This window comes from Colossoma macropomum, unplaced genomic scaffold, assembly GCF_904425465.1.
Source record: "Colossoma macropomum unplaced genomic scaffold, Colossoma_macropomum, whole genome shotgun sequence".
NCBI classification, from domain to species: domain Eukaryota; kingdom Metazoa; phylum Chordata; class Actinopteri; order Characiformes; family Serrasalmidae; genus Colossoma; species Colossoma macropomum.
This window is the reverse complement of record NW_023495922.1, coordinates 1,251,147-1,261,395: the sequence shown is the minus strand read 5'-3', so window position 1 is coordinate 1,261,395 and position 10,249 is coordinate 1,251,147. Positions and strand designations below refer to the sequence as shown.

The window sequence follows — 10,249 nt, the reverse complement described above, 5'->3', positions numbered from 1 at the left end:
AACTGGATGTGAATGGAAAGGGGTAACCAGTGCAGCTGACAGAGAACTGGGCTGATGTGAGCAGTTTCTTTAGAAGAGACAAAGAGCAGCAGACATCTGAATGTTTTATAGATGCAAGATTTTTGTTGGGATACCAGTGAAAATAGTAAAGGCAAGATGTTGCGAAGATGTAGATTAGTGTTTCAGCATCTTTCATGCTCAATACAGGGCGGAGGTAGGCAATATTGAAAAGATGAAAAAAAGCACTTTTATAAAGTGCCCATGTGTGGGGTTTGAAAGAGAACCAAAAAGTACACCAAGGTTATGAACAGAACAGAAGAGGCTTAAACAGAAACCCCGTCAAGCAAAATCTTGTCTGGGTGTCATGCAAACAGGAACTTGGGTCCAATGAGTAATAATTTAGTTGTATCAGCATTTACTCTCAAAAAATGCAGTCATGCACTACTGAATATCACTGATTGAGAAGTAGGGTAAAAGGAGGGAGAGGTATGTAAGCTTTTGTACTAACATAGAGCTTGGTATCATCAGCATAGCAATGAATGTTGAGACCATAATGACAGGGCTTGACCAAGTGCAGAATATTAATGACAAAAAGTAGAGGGCCCTGTGGAATACCTTACAAAACAGTAACAGCATCAGATCTGTGATGCTCTAAAGCAACAAAATGATAACTATCAGTAATGTACATTAATATGCCAAATGTCATGGGATAGCAGTATCTAAATTGATTATGAAGTGGCATTACCTCAAGGGATGGCTTCAGAATGTCCACACTTTTTTTTTAAATTGTGAGGTGTTATCTTGTGAGTGAGGCTGAACATTGGCCAGCGTGCTCAAGGCACGGTGATGTGAATTATCAGAGTTAGAATGAGGTATGATAGTGGGTGCCCGACAGATGGGAAACTTGTGCAGGCATTTAACATTCCTTAATCCACAGTGTCATGTGTACTGCATGATCCATGCATGGTCTTCTCAGTGTGTTTGACTATTGACAGTTTTGTCAATCTCTAGCCCTTCATCAGTGGACTTTCTGACTACAGGGCTGCTGTCCACAAGGTTTTGGCTTTAGTTTGCATACAGTTCTGAATTAGTCTCATACATAAAATGACCAGTTTGTTAGGAATCATGTTAGAATTAAATAAAGGATGTCTTGATTCATCCTTCCTGGTCTCCAGTATCCCCCAAGTCCTTTGATACAAAACATTAGTTGATGCAGAGTCTTATTAAGGCCAAAGTGCAATGACTGTGGTGGGCCAAGGGCCAAAAAGACAACAGCGCATTCCAAAAACGTTGGGACAGGGGCATGTTTACTGCTGTGTTTATCACCTCTTCTTTTAATAACATTAAGCGTTTGGGAACTAAGGAGACCAATTGCTGTAGTTTTGAAAGTGATACGTTTTCCCATTCTTGTTTTGATATAGGATTTTAGCTGCTTATCAGTTCAGGGTCTCCTTTGTTATATTTTTCATTTCAAAATGCACCATATGTTATCGGTGGGTGACAGGTCTGGACTGCAGGCAGGTCAGTTTAGCACCCAGACTCTTTTACTATGCAGCAATGCTGTTGTAACACATGCAGAATGTGGTTTGACATTGTATTGCTGAAATAATCAAGGCCTTCCCTGAAAAAGACATCATCTGGATGGCAACATATGTTGCCAAAACCTGTACATATCATTCAGCATTAAATGGTGCCTTCACAGATGTGCACATCACCCATACCATGTGCACTAATGCCCCCCTATACCATCATGAATACTGGCTTTTGAACTATGCACTGATAACAAGCTTAGTAGGCTTTAACCTGGAGGACACGGTGTCCATGATTCCAAAAAGAATTTCAAATGTTGATTTGTCAGACCACAGGAGACTTCTCCACTTTGCTTCAGTTCATTTGAAATGATCTCAGGCCCAGAGAAGGTGGCAGCATTAATGGATCCTGTTTATATATGGTTTCTTTTGGACTTTTAACTAGCATTTGTGGATGCAATGACTAACTGTTTTTACAGACAGCGTTTTTCAGAGGCTTTCTTGAGCCCATGCAGTGATTTCCTCAGAATCGTGTCTGTTTTTAATGCAGTACTGCCTGAGGGCACAAAGATGGTGTCAACTTACATGAGATTAAACAAGCACATAAACATAAATAGTGTCACATGATATGGCAGTATTAAAAAGTTTGGACAGTAGAGATTATGGTGAATAAAAGAAAACCCTTTAAACTTCAGTTTGGCTCCTCTATAAACTCAATTTACTTTCTCTACATCATATTACTTAATACATTTGTATAGTTAAATTGGTTGTTGTGATGTGAAAAATCTAATAATGAGGGCCAAGGATGAACTGCTACTTTTCAAAAATAATCGTGTTTGTTAAAAGATTTAAATGTACATATGTAAGTACTCAGTGTTCACCATATACTAAATTAAGTGATAAGTAGGTAAAACTCTCCAACTGTCACAAAATCCATCAAATCCATGTTCAACAAAAAGGAGATTTGAAAAAATAATAATTAATAAAATCATACCCACAAGTAAAAACAAATCTTAATACTCATTTACTTTTATAGATACAATATTCTGAAGCATATTAAACAGCTGCTTAGATAGACACATTCTAAATCACAATTTGTTACACAAGTTTGTAATATATAATTCCATGCCTGCACAACCCCAAGGCCTTGCAGACTTTCACAGGTATAATCTGGCACACCTGATCCAATGAATTAAAGCCTGAACAACAGTGGCATCTGAACATTAGATCAAAACTCTGGATCTCCACAAATGAAACTGGGTATGCTAAACTTTAAAAAATATATAATGAAACTTGTCATGAGACATTCTAATGTATTTCCATTCCATGAGTGAGGCTAAACAAAACCAGCAAAAAGCAGTGATTTCAAGCATTACATTGATGTTAGCAAGTAAAAACAAAATGTGATAAGGCAGCTTTAGTACATCTTATCTCCACTAAGTGAAACAAAACTGAAGCACTACCCAGTGTCACCATTTTATATCCTTGAATGTGAATCAACAGAAACAACAACAAAAAGGAAGAGAGTGAAGTAAGTTGCAATATTCTAAATACAACCTTTCAAAATAAGACCACCAGAGGAATCAAATGGCAATCTTGAATAAATTAATAAAATATACAATCCATTCAAAAGCTTTACTTTATTTGTCTTTTGGGAAAGAGTATTTTTGAATGTTATGCTTTCTACCAAGCATAACAATTTTGCAGAAACAAGTCATTTAAAAACATCCATTGTTTCCTTGTAAATCATCAGAATTTAAAAACTGTTTTGTTTTTTTTTCTAAGGTCCTTCTTGAATTTGTATTGCATCATCTCATGCTTGATCTCAAACCAATAATCAAGGTCTTAAGGTCAATTGTTATTAAAAAACCTTGCATTTTAAGCACGGTAGTTTTGCAAGTTATGAATCAATCAGTCCCGCCTGGCCTATTCTGACACAATGGACCATAAATCCATCAGTGGTGCTCTGATTGTGATCAAATGTTTTATTTACATTGGCAATAATCTGCTAGGGAAATGTATTACATTTGGCTTGAATCAACTTAAATTGGTTCTTGCAATTCACTGCACTGCCAACAATCTAAAATATCACTATTGTATCACTATAAAGACTTTGTTTTCACTGTGCTATCGTTGTTCTGTTTATACTTGAATGTTTACCTGTATTATCCTCTTGTTCAATGTGTTGATGTTTGTGTTGTTCTTTGATTTGTAAAGCATCCTTAATAAAGTAAATAAAGTAAATAAAGACATGGCTCTTGTTTCAAATTATATTTCAGAATGACCCATAACACTTTGCAAATATGTGTACGTTGCTTAACTTTACAGGAAGACCTGTCACTTAATTTAAACAAATCTTCGAATCAGGTGTCATGTTTTTTTTTGTTTTTTTGTTTTTTTTTTTCAACCACCACAGGAAGCCAAATTAGTAACTGCAATTGAAATTTCTTCAAACCAAATAAAATCTTGAAATTTACAATCAGATAATAACTTTAGTGTATTAATCTGTATTTTCTGTATTTACCATGGCTATGGCTATCTGAAGGCTCCACCATCACTATAGCCTACAAGATTGCAATTTTATATGCTGTTCAAGTGATTGGTCACTTCAAAACAATTTAAAATTACTTTATTATTTTTTTCTTGGTATATATAATTTGGTTGGTAGATATTATTTATACATGCTCTTCATTAAGTGATTGTCCTCCTGTATATAACACTGACCACACCACAAAATATTGTGGTAGGTGCTGCAGTACTCCCACAGGTAAGCAGACCTCTGATGTATAGATTTATGTCAGAATAAGTCAGGCCACACTGACTAATTCATGTTTTACAGCCAAACTAAAACATTTTTAAAATATTTACAGCTGGACTTCACAGACTTTTAAGATCACTTTTGGGGTAATTAATTCAGAAAATATAGAGTAGCAAGAAAAAATTGCCACTTGAAAATTGCAGAAAAAAATATTATTCCTAATTATATATAGAATCAAATTGACAAACAAAATTGTTAATTGAAATGTGTGACATGAAGCAATTTATTTTTCAACAAACCAAATACAGGAAGACTTATAATGGTTTTATGTCAAAATAGACCATTACTTCCTTAGCCTCCTCTAGTAATCAGACAAAATACAATAGTACCTTGAGTCATGAACTTTGGCTTAAATAATATTGCCTGATTTCTGTTACAATTTAGTGAAACACATTAACAGTCTTAATGAGATGTTTTAAACCATTATTTTAATATTAGAAAAAAAAATACGTTCTACACAGTTGTCATTAGAGCAAGTATTGCCAGAGCCTACTGAATCCAATTCAAACCAAGCTTTACATGCTTTTAATAAAATGATTTAAAATAATATAATTCACCATCAGACTTCAATCAATGTTGAAAGAATACTATAAGAACTCACAAAGTTTTTGGAAAAACTTGTCAAAATTGTCAGTCTGTCTTGGGGAGCACATAGCATTTAAAAGTAATATGCGTATAACATGGCTTGTAGCTCACAATTTGCAACCCCACCCAGCTCATGATCAGGATTTACTACATATGGTAACATGGTGTACATGCATTTGCAAAATTACTTTGATTTACACATTTTTTTTCAAGACCAATTTTGATAGAATTCAATAAACCCAATGACTACTAAGAAGAGCTGTATTGAAAAGACCATTTAAATAAAATTTAACCAACTGCCCTATTCATCAAAACCTCATATAGAATCTCTGAATGAATCTCACACACAATGTCTTATGAAGCCATTTTCAAATTAAGCACATGTCCTTCATGAAACTCAACAAGCTTTTTTTTAATTGCCTACTCAGGGAAAGAAAACTAAAAATAAATAAAATAACCACACATTTACATCACAGGCAGCATTCAGCAGGGAGCAAAAATAAATAAAATAAGCAAACATAAGAGCAAATTTTAAATAATTGTAAACATCTTGATCTTCAAAAAAAAAACCTTCAAAAAAAAAAAAGCAGCATCAACAAGTCTTTATCTGGGATATCTGGGAAACTTTGCTCTCAAAGATCTTGCACAGACACTTTTCCTTGAGATGAATGTGGCTCTCCTGTCTTCACACATGAACCTAGCAACTGAGATATATTCACAACATTAAAATCATTAGTTCAAACTGTCCTCCTTCCAAGAAGTGTTCCTCGAGCTTCTCAGCGTCCAGAGCAAGATCCATAAGGTGTTCCCCTTTAAGATAGGTTGACAAAACAGCATTACATGTAGAAACTCTGTTATTTGAATCAAGACACATGGTACCCCTGCTGATGGGCCTGTAAGATGAGGACTTCTACAGTAACTTGCAGTTGATGCATCGATATGTTTGATTTGCAACCAAAGTTTCCTTGGGTTCTGTGGCATAACAGGCACTCCCAAATCTGTACAATCTGTAACCCGATAATGCTAGCATGGACTGTTACTACAGTGTCCTCCTCTTCAGACATTTCTGCTGTGTAATCTGCATCAGCATTTTCCATGTCATCAACAATTGTTTCAAATTGTGCATCTTAATGAGAATTGTCACTTTGCAAATATGTGTAGGTTCTACTGTACAGGAAATCCTATTATTTGATTTCAGCAAAATTTGGTCAGAGCAACAGTTTTTCTCTGTCCACCAGAGGGAGCCAAATCAGTAACTGCACATGTCATTGTTGACATACATGGAGAGCTTTACTGTAGGTCTTCAAGCGAAGAGCACTTCTGGCTGTTATTTTTTCCACTAAGCCTAACAATTTTGCAAGTCTTAAAAAACTTAAAGTAAATCACAGCTGAAAAAAGATGGAGAATAGACATTTCTTACTAATTGAGTTTAAATCAAATTTCATTTTTCTTAAAACAATCATATTGAAAATATCATGACTTTTAAGCACAGTGTGGATGAAGATTTGAATAAATCTTGGCTTATGAATTGGCTTATTCTGCCATAAAAGGCTAAAAACACACCAATAATTGTCTGAATATAACCAAATTTGACAAATATACAAAATGACAAACTGAGAGTGTATTATGATTTCTTATGGAATTATACTCCTCAATAGTCAAAGTAATTGCAAGGTGGAAACTAATTCCCAAAATGGTGCTTTGTTCCTTATTGCTCCGTACCAATAAAAAAAAACAGGTCTGCTGTGGGCCTCTTGTAGCTCACCATGAAAACATCTGCCTTTGAAGATTAAGGTCGTGGGTTTGACTCCCTATCACAGATGATGGATGGTGCTGTAGCAGTTGTTGTGAACACACACTTAATTATCTTAATCTGAATGAAGGGTCTTTCTTAAAAATCCAACGGTTTGCTGCCTTCTATGTCCAGAGGCATAAAATTTGTTTATGCCCCTACTTTGTCTTAAAATGGTGCATGGTTTCTTGTTGCATCCTTTCAATAAATTGTTTTAAAAACTGCAGTTTTGCCACAGATGTCTTGTGGCTCACAATTAGAGCCTCTGCCTTTGAACTCTAGGGTTGTGGATTCGAATCCCTGGCATGGATGTTAAAATGAGTTGCGTAGATTGTAGCAGATGTATCACCTAGTGGTCGTAATCATAGTGAAAAAGCAGCAAGGCCAGGGGCCACTACTTTACTCCTAAATGTCTTCCTGGTGCTTGAACCCCGCAGATTGATGCTTGCGGCTATATTTATTATTATTATTATTATTATTATTAGTAGTAGTAGTAGTAGTAGTAGTAGTATTAGGTTGAGCAGTTTTTTGGGGGAAAGTAGACTTGACCAAATACAAACATTCCAGCTGAACTTGAATTGGAGCCAAAGAATGTCTTGTTTCTTATCTCTCTGTCTGTCTGTCTCTGCCTTTCAGCCTCTCTCACGCACACATGACTGGGTCATCATTCACTATTAGCAGTTACAATCCACCGTTAAGGTGACACTTAAATGTGTTAGATTGTGTTCTTATTTGTTTTCATATTTAGCCACTTTCATTTACAGCTTTGACCCGGAGGTAAAGATGTGTATACAGAGTCATGCCGTTTTTACAAACCACTGTCAATTAGTCTTTCTTAAGCAGTGAATCATTTACTGTTAAGAGTATCAACTACTGCTTGGTCTGCCTGATTGACTTATGAACTATTTAAAGTGACATTTCACTTTTCTGTAACATTACAATTTAGTAGCACTCCAGAAATTAAGACCAAAATAAACTCATGTTGTGGATGCTTCGGTTATACTTAACAGGCTGGAATGCGGAATGTGTTCTGACTGGTTTCTTTCTGGTTAGATGGCATTTAGAAAAGAGAGATTCAGTTCAGTCTGAACTTCAGAGGTGCAGCAGACAGATCATGTCTAATATGAGCCGTTGTGAAATGGGGATTATATGAAATATGTCTGCTCTCTTCTGTAGATCTGTAAACTCACACTGCTCATTCTGATTAAAATTTGGGGTTTTAAGCTGAAGACTTACAGACTAAGCCCAGAAAAGGTAAAATTACTTTTTGGTTTTTGATGAATATTTTTCCTGAAGTTATGTGTTTTCCTCTTATTGGTGAATTAATGTTTTATTCTGTTTTAAACAGGCTTTGGGTGTGTGTGTGTGTGTGTGTGTGTGTGTGTGTGTGTGTGTGTGTGTGTGTTTTCTGACAGATATTTTACTTTCTAATGCACTAACATTGCAAAATACTGTTTGAATAAATTTATTAAAGTACTAATATAAATGGCAAAATAAGTGATACATTAATTGTTGAGAATGTCTGTTGAACGTTACAACACTATTTTGTTTGTTTTATTTAGAAGGATTTTCCTCATACAGGAAATACTAAAAGATTTTCAATATATAAATCCCAAATGATAAATTGTCTAATTTTCTAATGCACAAATTATGTGTCAATAACTAGCAATTTTTGTGCTGAAAACAAGTGTTTCTAGTATTGCTATGATTTCAACTTGTAATCTCCCACTGATAGGCTGAAAGCTTAGACAGTTGTGTCATGTATAAAGGTTCACCATAAATAAAAGCAGTTATATCAGATTATCAGTTATCTGAATTTGTAGCCTCTTCAATTGGTATCATCACAAAATGTTCTTAACGTTCAGGCCCTAGTAATACACAAAGTGAACTGGCTCACACTAAACATATATAGTGAGTAATTTTTAAAAGCAGATTCCTTTAAACAACAAATGCATACTTCTAAAGGAAACATTCCAGCAGAAACAGCTCTCCTGTCGTACATGCTCATATTTTTCTCTTTAGTCACCAGAACCCTCTATTATACCTCAGTGTGTTGTCTATCTTCATTTCCAGCTATGCAAGATGGCAAACATTCCAGAAATGTTGCTGGACACGCTTGAAAACTTGGGACAAGAGAACCTGAAAACATTCCAGTGGTATCTAAATAAAGGTGTGAAAGGAGTCGGCCGCATCCAAAAGGCTCATGTGGAGAAGGCAGACAGACCTGACACTGTGGATAAGATGCTACAGAGATATGGACGCAGAGGAGCTGTAAAGATCACACTGGCTATCCTGAAGAAGATGAACCAGAACCAACTGGCTGAGGATCTAAGGAACATACTTGATGGTAATGAAGCAATAATGGTATAGAGAAGAGTAGAAAAATATAGTTATGGGCCACTGTAAGAGGAGGTTTGTGAGATTCAGTTTAGTATGCAAGGTGTCCACTACAGCTCTGGGGGAAAAGCTGTTAACATGTCTAGTTGTGCTGGATTTAATGGCTTAGAGTTGTCTGTCAGAGGGAAGTGGATGGGATAGGTAATGTCTAGGATGTAAGGGGTCTCTGTAACCTTGCCAGGGCACTTACTGACCCTGCTGTTGCACTGTTTTGATTATATGCTGGAGAATTTGTTTAAACTAGTGATGTGCCAAAATGAAAATTGAACAAACCTAAAATTTAATTCAGAATACATTTCGCCATAAAACAAAAAAATATTCTGTTGTATTTACACTTATGCTTTTAAATAAAACAAAAGGTAATTTATAATACAGATAAAATCAGTTCATCATCAGGATAAAATTAAGTTGACAATAAATAAAAGCAGTTAACACACCTTCTAAAGTGATTAAAGTATGTATTTCTGCATCCTAAATGACAGAATGTTCAGTCATTCAAGGCATTTATTTCCATTATTTTATTTATACTTTGCACTTTGACACTGTTTATAAATTTTTGGCATTTCAAAAATGGTGGCTACAAATGGCTATTGATAAATTTTCACAATATCTGGATATTAAGCAGGTGATAAATTAAATTAGCAATCAATTAGTAAATTGTGTTTGACCTGTATTAAACTGAAAAAAAATTAAAACCCAATATTTTCTGTTCTACTTCAAGAACGTCATGTAAATATGCTCATTCCAAATTTGATGCCTGCAACATGTTCAAAAAAATTGGGACAGGACCATGTTTACCACTGTGTTACATCACCTTTCCTTTTAACAGTACTTAAAATTCATTCAGGGACTGAATCCTGACTGATCCAGTTTTGAAAGCAGAATTTTTTGCCATTATTCTTTTATACAGTTCTTCAGCTGCACATCCCAATGGGGCCTTTTATGATGTATTTTGAGTTAAAACTGGTAACAGGACAGGACTACAGGCAGGTCTGTCTAGCAACTGCACTTTCTGATTATGCTGTTGTAAACCATGCAGAATGTGGCTTGACATTTTCATGTTGAACTAAGCATGGACATCCCTGAAAAAGACAAGAAAGCAGCTTATGTTGCTCCAACATGTGTTTA

General features: G+C 35.3%; 1 pseudogene; it reads left to right on the top strand.

Moving 5' to 3' along the window:
- The first annotated feature begins 7,875 nt into the window (after window positions 1-7,875).
- LOC118803526 overlaps window positions 7,876-10,249 on the top strand; it is a 28,758-nt pseudogene continuing 26,384 nt past the window's right edge.